The sequence below is a fragment of the Lolium perenne genome, chromosome 4 (assembly GCF_019359855.2).
Source record: "Lolium perenne isolate Kyuss_39 chromosome 4, Kyuss_2.0, whole genome shotgun sequence".
NCBI classification, from domain to species: Eukaryota; Viridiplantae; Streptophyta; class Magnoliopsida; order Poales; family Poaceae; genus Lolium; species Lolium perenne.
Window position 1 is genome coordinate 349005025 of NC_067247.2, and position 9402 is coordinate 349014426.

The 9402-nt window shown below is 40.2% G+C and overlaps 1 long non-coding RNA gene across 1 annotated transcript; it reads right to left on the reverse strand.

The window, feature by feature from the left end:
- Positions 1-1630: 1630 nt before the first annotated feature.
- On the reverse strand, positions 1631-3173 carry LOC127349218 (uncharacterized). Its single transcript, XR_007880155.2, has 3 exons — positions 2947-3173; positions 2690-2861; positions 1631-1694 (listed from the first exon to the last, which is right to left on the reverse strand). It is a non-coding gene; the product is annotated as an uncharacterized lncRNA (long non-coding RNA).
- Positions 3174-9402: the final 6229 nt, after the last annotated feature.

Below are 9402 nucleotides of genomic sequence, written 5' to 3' on the forward strand. Positions count from 1 at the left end.
CTATGTTTTCAAATAAAAGCTCTAGCACAAGTATAGCAATCCATGCTTCCCTCTGCGAAGGGCCTTTCTTTTACCTTTATGTTGAGTCAGTTTACCTACTTCTTTCTATCTTAGAAGGAAACACGTGTGTCAACTGTGTGCATTGATTCCTACATACTTGCTTATTTGCATTCATCATATTACTTTGTGTTGACAATTATCCATGAGATAAACATGTTGAAGTTGAAAGCAACCGCTGAAACTTATATCTTCCTTTGTTGTAGCACCCTACCTTTTAATAAAGGTAAGATACCTGTGTATAGTGCTATTCCCGGGATCACTGATAGCACACACATTACAAAATATAGTAATAATTGCAATAGTATCAAATTACTACATCGTTGATCCAGAGGGTAAAGTAAAACCTTACAAATTACATAGTCACATGGACTAGCTTAGAATACACACAGCGGAAAGTAAGTCATCAATGAGCCTTCATCATCTTCATGTGCCACAGGCAGTCATGTTGGAATGTAGACTCGAGATCCTACCACGTACTTCTCTTCAGAAAATCCTGCACGTTTGAATATGCAGCCCCACGAATGGAGGTCAGTACAATGATGTACTGGCAAATGATACTTACATGGTGGCAGTTTTTAGGCATGACTATCTACATGATATTTGGCAGGTGGAGTTCAGGCAAATTTGCATAAAGCCAATTTTATCCTACATTTTATTTTAAAACAAAACTTTTGTAAAACTTGTAATGTTGTCATAAACAGTAAAATGGTTACATCTCCCATGAACTATCCGACAATTGCTACTCAAATTTTAACTTATTCAGAAAAGGTGATGAGATTCTTCCGTACATTCCCTACCTAGAATGCTCAAATTGTCCATAACCGGGGACACGGCTAAGATCATAGGTTTAACTCTCGAGAGGCTGCACTCTTTACCCACAATTCGCAACCAAGCCTTTTTGCCAAAATTCTTCATCTTCATTAAGGCCAGAACAAGGTCACCACGAAGCCTTTCTTTAGTAGCCCCTCTACCTACCGGATCCGCCCGTACCCTGAAACTCCACCCACTGGCGGTACCCTAGGCGAGGTTTCCCACTAAGTACTTAGCTAAGACAGAGCCCATAATGTATTGTGATTGAACTGGAAGCTATCTAAAACATGGACGACATAATAATCTCTTTAATCCTGGGTGGCTAACCACAAGTGAAACTCGCAGGCTTAAAACCCATCACAGGTAGTAAACCCCCGCACGATCCTCTGATGAAAACCAGAGGTGCAGTCCGGAGCAACCACTATTCAACTGCGCACTCTCAGGCACCCACCCGTCCACTGGTCCATCCCCAGGGATCGGAGCCCTGAGCAGCCGCCCACCACTCAAACAATCCACCCAGGTGATTCATTAAGGTTGTTAATTTTAATTCTCAATATACTCAATCCGAAACAATCAAAACAGCAGTGGCATTTTGTTATTGCTAGGCATACTAAGAATACTAGCAATGGTTCAAGGGTGGCTACACACTACTAGGATTGATAAGCATAGCATAATTTTCGAAAACGAAATCCTACCATGCATACTAGTTTGAAAAACACTAATGCATATATAAAAATAAGTAAGATTTGAATGTCACTTGCCTTGATCAAAGCAACTCGCACACTCACAGCAATCACAAGCACCTCCTTGATCTCCTCCACAATCTATTCAATCAATCACAACAAATAAACAAACATTCGATATGAACAATCATAGACATGTATGCATGCATGCTATGCAACAATTTAAACCTCACAAGAGAGGTGGTGTGTAAGTGTTGCATTATGTGCTCTCTGATATGTGCAATATTAATAAAGTATTCTGGACATTTAATTTGATTTAGAAAAACATTAATCGAGTATCTACCTTACATATACAACCTTAATAATTAGCTACAGCAAACATTATGTGTTGTAAAAATATGAATTTGACCTCCCTGGATAGGTTACAGTAACACAAGAGTAGGACAATTGGAATTATTCGAAAACGATTTATATAATTTGAATTATCCTCGAATTACTGATTCGGATAGATTTTACTAAAGCAAATTTGTGCACGTATCAAAGTTGTACAATTTTAATTCCATGTTGTAGCACATATTCTGAGGATTCCAGAAAGTACAAAATCATAAGATTTGGCCCAGTAGACTATTTTATACAAATTTTATAGTATGAAAGGCTTACTTTAACTATTTAAATTATGACGCAAAATCTAACACAAAACCTATACAGTATTATTACGTATTTGGATTCTACAGGTTATAAGCTTTCCAACGATATAAAATTTGCAAATTTTTGACCTCTGGATGATTTTATAAAGAATTTCTAAGTTAGACAAATAATCTGACATTTAAGATTAAATTTAAAAAGAGTTTGACTGAGTTTGACCGGAACGCTGACTGTACTATTGACTGTACCGCTGACTGTACTGCTGACTGTATCGCTGACTGTACTGCTGACTGTACTGCTGACTGTAGTTTGACTTTGACCAGACTGAGTTGACTATGCTGATGTCATGACGATGTCATAAAGGTTGACAGAAAAAGTTGCTCATATGGAAAAACTTTCTACAACAAAATTGTATATAATTAATAGATCTATTTAACGCATTAATTACTTTTCACAACGGAATAATGATTTTGACAAGATCAAGGTTATACCTTATAAGATCTGAATCTTGTAACATGTTTTTCTCCTTGCTCGGTGAACGAAACAAGGTGAGACTTGCGGCAATTGAAAGGTCTTGACAAGAGGAACAACTTCCGTGTTGAAGTCAAGACGATTTGAGATCGTTTTGAAACTCGTTTTGACTCCGGTTGACTCGAAACAGATCTGTAGATGAGCGATAAATCGGTACTTCAAATCGAAAAACTTTCAACATGAAAGTTGTAGAGGATGGTTAGACCTACATACTCACCAAAGGAATTTGGAGTTCGTGCAACGAGCACAAACTAATTGAAGATTCCTTTTGTCAGACCTGACACCTTGCGATGCGAAATTATCCGTGTATGGTGGACGAAAAAAGATGAGATTGGTCGGGATTGAAAGATCTCGACGAGATCTACAACTTTCGTGTAGAGCCCGAAGCGATTTGAGGTGGTTTGGGTGGTCAAAACAACGAGTTAATATTTCGCTGATCTAGGGTTTCGGGAAGAGGAAAGGTAAAACGAAACTGCGACGTGCTGGTGGCTTTATATAGACCATAGGTCGATGGAAAAAGTGGACCTCGAAGTTAGGAACGCGTAGAAACAAACGGATCTGAATTTGGAGTTGTGTAGCTGAAGAAAAATTAATTTAAGTGAAGATAAGTTTTTCCAAAACGAAAATGGCTCCTGGGTGGAGAGATACCACCGACCGATTCGGTTGTTCGGTCCGGCTGGGCTGGTCGGCCGAGTGGGCCTGGCTGGCCGGTCCAGTTCGGCTGCCTTCTTTTTTTTCTTTTTTTTCTTTTTTACTTGTTTCCTTTATAATATGAGTTTTATAAATCCGATTTGAGTGAATCAAATTTCTATAAGTTTCTAAAATTATTTATCTCATTATAGGATAACATAAATAGTTAAACTTTTTAAATTTTTATTTTATATTATTTTTATTACAACTATGCCATTATGGCTATATGAGATGGTTTCAACAAATGCATACCAAACAAGTTCACAAAAATTTGTAAAAATCAAAATAGTGTTTTAGATCAACAAGGGACCTGTTTAGAAATCCATTTGTAAAAATAAAATAATAATTTTATGAACTTTGCCTATATGGCTACTTTGGCAAAATTTTACAAATAGTGTTTTCTAGCGTTTTTGTTTTCTCAAATAAGAATGCATTAAGAATTTGAAACTTTGAAAGCAAGGATATGTTTGATTTTAAAAATACTTTAAAACCAAAAGTCTTTAAAAACATTCTTTTGGGATTAACTTATAAATAACTTTAAAAAGTTTTAATTCTTTGTGAATTTTCAATCAAGTTTAAACAATCAAGCATTAAACTTATTTTTATTTTACATTCCAAAATTTAGAAAATTTCGGGATGTGACAGACTACCACCCTTAAAATAAATCTCGTCCTCGAGATTTGAGAAAGGCTAGAAATAAAAGTTTTTGGGTTCAGGTCTTCTAAAATGTTCGTCTTCATTGTTGTTTCTCTTTCGAACTTCTCCAAGGATGTTTCGGGCGTTAAACTTGACTTTGGAAACTTGACACTAAACCATATACGGTCATACCATCCACTGTAGCCATACTTATGAGGGTACTTGTAATATCCAAGGTATTGTGGTTACAAAAAATAGAGGAAACAAATGTGTGCGTTGCATTCATGCATAGAAAATCTGGGAAAATTTCGCGCTTATTTATAAAACTACAACCACAAGGGGGAACAAGTTTCTCTCTCGACATCAGACATAATTAAGGGTTTCGAGAGTGCGATAAACTTGGACCTATCCTAAATTAACTTAGAGGGGAACATTTCATAATCTACTTCAAGTTGCATGATTGAATTCAAACAAGTTAGGTTTGAATTTCAAATTCAAACTTCAATTTGATATATCATAAATCAAATTATGAATAATCCAAACAACAATTATAGAAATTGGAAATTGAAGAAATATAAAAGAATAGATCATATATCAAAAGCTCATTAGGGAAAACTTGAGCTTTATTGATTAACACACAATATACATTGTCATTTACAATATTTATTTAATTATAATTATTACAAAACATTACAGAAAGTGAATAAATGAAAAAAGAAAATGAAAAATTACAAAGGATTGCAAAAGGCTAAACTAGTAAATTCTTCAAGCATTTCTTATTTATCCTGAGCACCTGCAAGACAAACAAAGAAGACACAAAATAGAAATAAAGCCAAGTGGCCATGTCAAATATAAAGAGAGGTTGAAAAGGCAGATTTTTTCATCAGCCGAGCACATCCACTAGGGGAGATGTATCAGTGTTGAAACTTGAATCATGCAAGCAGGCAGCTCACAGCACACATGCACGTACATAGGTGTCGGCCAAGCACACATCCAGGACACCATATAAAAGAGGATTTCCTTGCAGCACACAGCTGCTTAGCTCAGCACAAGATCAAGCCATCGACTATTACCCAGTTCATGCAAGAACATCATCGTCAGTTCATCAGCAGATCTTATAGTACCACCAATGAATCATCTGGTAGATACGCACCCAACCATCAGCCAACCCAAAAATCCAACATGGTGATATCAGGAAGCAAATCAAGCAGCTAGGAGGTGCAGGTTATCCACAAGAAGCAGAATTTTTATCAAGAATCCACAAGGTCAAGCAACTCTCCAACAACAGGTTATTAGGCAAAAATTTAAGCATGTCATATGTTCTTAGTTTTGCATGAGCACATCAATAAGGGGAAAAAGGGAATAGTACACAGACAAGCAATCCAACTACCCTTCCATTAGATTTATCTAGGAGGGTTGGAAGGATTGTTTTCTCTCAGTCTTGAATAGAAGTGCTATTCAAATTCATCACAGAGAACTTAAGGCACATGAGCATATGTTCTTATTATCCAATAATGCCTCAGCCTTTGCATCATCGGCTAAAGCAAACATAGATCTGTCCATTAAAGGTAACCCAAGCAACATCAGTAGTTTGAGATGGACAGATTGCATCATCTGACCCTACATCTATGATCTATGTCTATTTCTCATTTTACACAAGCACCTACAGCACCCGATCCTATTCATACATATGTATCCTGTGCACACTCATCTGAGGTACCACATGATAGATATGATAACTAGAAAGCACATGGGCACTTATGCAAAGAAAGAAAAGACATTAAGTCTAAGCCATAAGAACATCAGCTTAAGCTCTCAAGCCAGCCAACTAGTAAAGCATCTGAATCTAATAAGAAGAGCATTTGTTTTTATCAATTTAATCGTACAACACAGATCTGCCCAAGGATTGGACAAAGCTTTCCTTTAGTCACCAACAGAATTCCATGATCAGATCATGTATACACATGATCCAGTAAGCATGCCCAACAATCAGAGCATAATAAGCATACCATAAGCTCACAAGAATTCATCAAGTGAATCATCCAGCAATAGTACTTCTACCTCATTGCTTAAACCCCACCATGAGTTAAATGGGGCATCAATTTATATCATAGTCAAACCCCAAACCAAGCATCAACTCAATAGTGTATGTTGTAGTATATATTCAATTTCATTAGCAAAAGAAATACAACCAGTCACACATGTCTGGATGATTAATTATCCAAATAGAGGCATCACTGTATTTATCAAGCAAGGATTTGTCCAGTACCATTTGTGCTTTTGATTGAGTCATTACCATAAATAGCCACTATTAATCAACATGTCACCAGGATTTACATAGGGTCCAAGAATAATTTCTAGGCCAACCAAGTATTACTTTAGTAGTAGCAAAGCCGCTAGAAGGTAACAATCCCACATAAACCGCCAGTAGTTTAATAGTAGCATAATATAGATAGCCAGCAGTCGATTGATTTAAGCCAACAAACGGAAGCACTTAAAATGTATCACTCTCAGTGGTTTAACAGCCAACTATCCACCACACTAGATCAAACCAGTATATCCAGTCATCAAATGGATGAACCAGGACAGTTATAAAAAAATATCATGCCAGCAGCGTAAGTCTCTAATCATGGACAGTAGCATCATATGATGATCACCAGTAGAATCATAGGATCAGTACAGGAATCATCTAAACAGCTAGACTAGCAATTAAGTTACCACACACAAGCACAAGCTGCCAACACATGGTCATAGGCAGAGTGGAGAGGAGAGGGATAATAGCTCACAGTGGTGTAGTCGAATAGAGGAAGAGGCCGACGTCGGGGTTGCGTCCGCGGCACCGTCCAGACGGCGTCGAGGATGAAATAATCATCACCAGCACAACACCATTCCCCACCAGTGCATCACCACCAGTACCTGGATGCCGGGGTTGCAGTCGTAGACGCCGTCCGACCGGCGTCGAGGATGCAGCAGTCACCACCAACACCACACCGCTCCACCAGTACAACAGCACTGCAACACCACACCACCAATTCACCGTCATGACAGCAGTATGGCCGTGGCGGCGTCAGAAACACGGCGGCGACCGAGCCATCCGTGGGCTAGGGTTGTCGTGAGGCACGCGTGTAGAAAAGGGGGCGACGTCGAGGCAGCGGTGGATGACAGGGAGGTCTGGGGCGAAGCCACATCAGGGAGTAGCATCGAAGGAGGAGGCCAGCGATGGCCAAATCGGCCGGCAGTAGGTAGGGTTTCGGAGTTGGGGGCGAGTGATTAAGACCTCGAGGATCAAATCGACCGGGAGGAGGTGGTAGAGAGCAGCAAGGCAGAGCAAAGCCCCATGTCGCCGGCGCTGGAGAGGGCCGGAGGCGGCCAGGGGAGCGCGGCGGCGCAGCCAGGCCATGGAGAGCTCGAGGATGTATGTGTGCGTGAGAGAACGAGAGGATGAGAGGACGACGTGAGCGTGAGAGTAGGGGTCGGGTTTGGTTAGACCCAACCGACTCGGGCCTTTTGGGCCAGGCCTGGTTGGCCAGGCTATTGGGCCAACTGATGACCCACAAGTATAGGGGGTGTATCGTAGTATCTTCGATAAGTAAGAATGTCGATCCCAACGAGGAGCAGAAGGTGTTGACAAGCAGTTTCGATGAAGGATTCACTGTAAATGCTCACAGACAAGTATTCAGGGGGTTTTGATGTAACAGATGAATAAAGTACGAGTAAGTAAAGTGTGAGAGTAACAATTGCAGCGAGTGGCCCAATCCTTTTTAGCACAAAGGACAAGCCGGTTTGTTTACTTATAATGACCAAACGTTCCTGAGGACACACGGGATTTTAGTCTAGTGCTTTCGCTACATACGATTAATTAATCTTCATTGTTTTGATAAGTGTTGTGTGGGTGAACCTATGCTAATGTACTGCCCTTCCTAGGACTAATACATACTTGTGATTATACCCCTTGCAAGCATCCGCAACTACAAGAAAGTAATTAAGATAAATCTAACCACAGCCTTAAACTCTGAGATCCTGCTATCCCTCCTGCATCGATATACCAACGGGGGTTTAGGTTTCTGTCACTCCGGCAGCCCCGCAATTAGCAAACGAATACAAGATGCATTCCCCTAGGCCCATGAAGGTGAAGTGTCATGTAGTCGACGTTCACATGACACCACTAGGAAAATAACACCACAACTTAAATATCATAACATTGAATATTACTCAACCATAGTTCACTACTAACATTTAGACTTCACCCATGTCCTCAAGAACTAAACGAACTACTCACGAGACATCATATGGAACATGATCAGAGGTGATACGATGATGAATAACAATCTGAACATAAACCTTGGTTCAATGGTTTCACTCAATAGCATCAACAACAAGTAGAAATCAATACCGGGAGAGTTTCCCCTATCAAACAATCAAGATCAAACCCAAATTGCTACAGCGGTGACGATGTGCAGCGGTGGAGACGGCGGTGATGATGATGAAGATGATGGTGATGGTGATGGAGATGATGTCCAGCTCGATGACGGTGACGATGGCGTCGATTTCCCCCTCCGGGAGGGAATTTCCCCGGCGGATCTCAGCCGCCGGAGAGCTCTTTTCTCTCTGGTGTTCTCCGCCCCGCAGAGGCGGCTGTAACTCTTCGTGAGGTACCCTCTGTGGCTTAGGTCTTCGGGACGAAGGATTTCGCGAAGAAAAGGAGGCGAAAGAGGCTGTGGGGCCCCCTCACCACCAGGTGGCGTGGCCAGGCCATGGGCCGCGCCGCCCTGTGGTGTGGGCCCACCTTGGGTCCACCTGGCTCCCCCTTCCGGCTTCCTTCATCATCTGGGAAAATAGGATTTTTGGTATAATTTCCTTCCACAGTTGATCTTCCGAAATATTGCATTCTGACGGTGCTTTTTCCAGCAGAATCCTGGCTCCGGTGCTTGATCCTCCAATAATGATGAAACATGCAAAATAGATGAAATAACATAAGTATTGTGTCCCAATATGAAATATATCAATGAATAACAGCAAATTATGATATAAAATAGTGATGCAAATTGGACGTATCAACTTCCCCCAAGCTTAGACTTCGCTTGTCCCCAAGCGAAACTGAACTCGGTAAACAGGACCACATGTTTATGGAGTGAAGAATCGATAAATAAAATACGGACAAGAAGCATCATATTCATTCACACAAATCATTCTAGTAAACAACTTCCTCATATAACTCAACTTGAAACAAGTATAAGGTAATCACAAATAAAGGTGCATAAGAAATCATAGTTGGTGATGGCAAACTTCGTTCTTGGTCAGAGAACAATTAACAGGTTATACTTATCTATCGAGCAATGCTCTCATA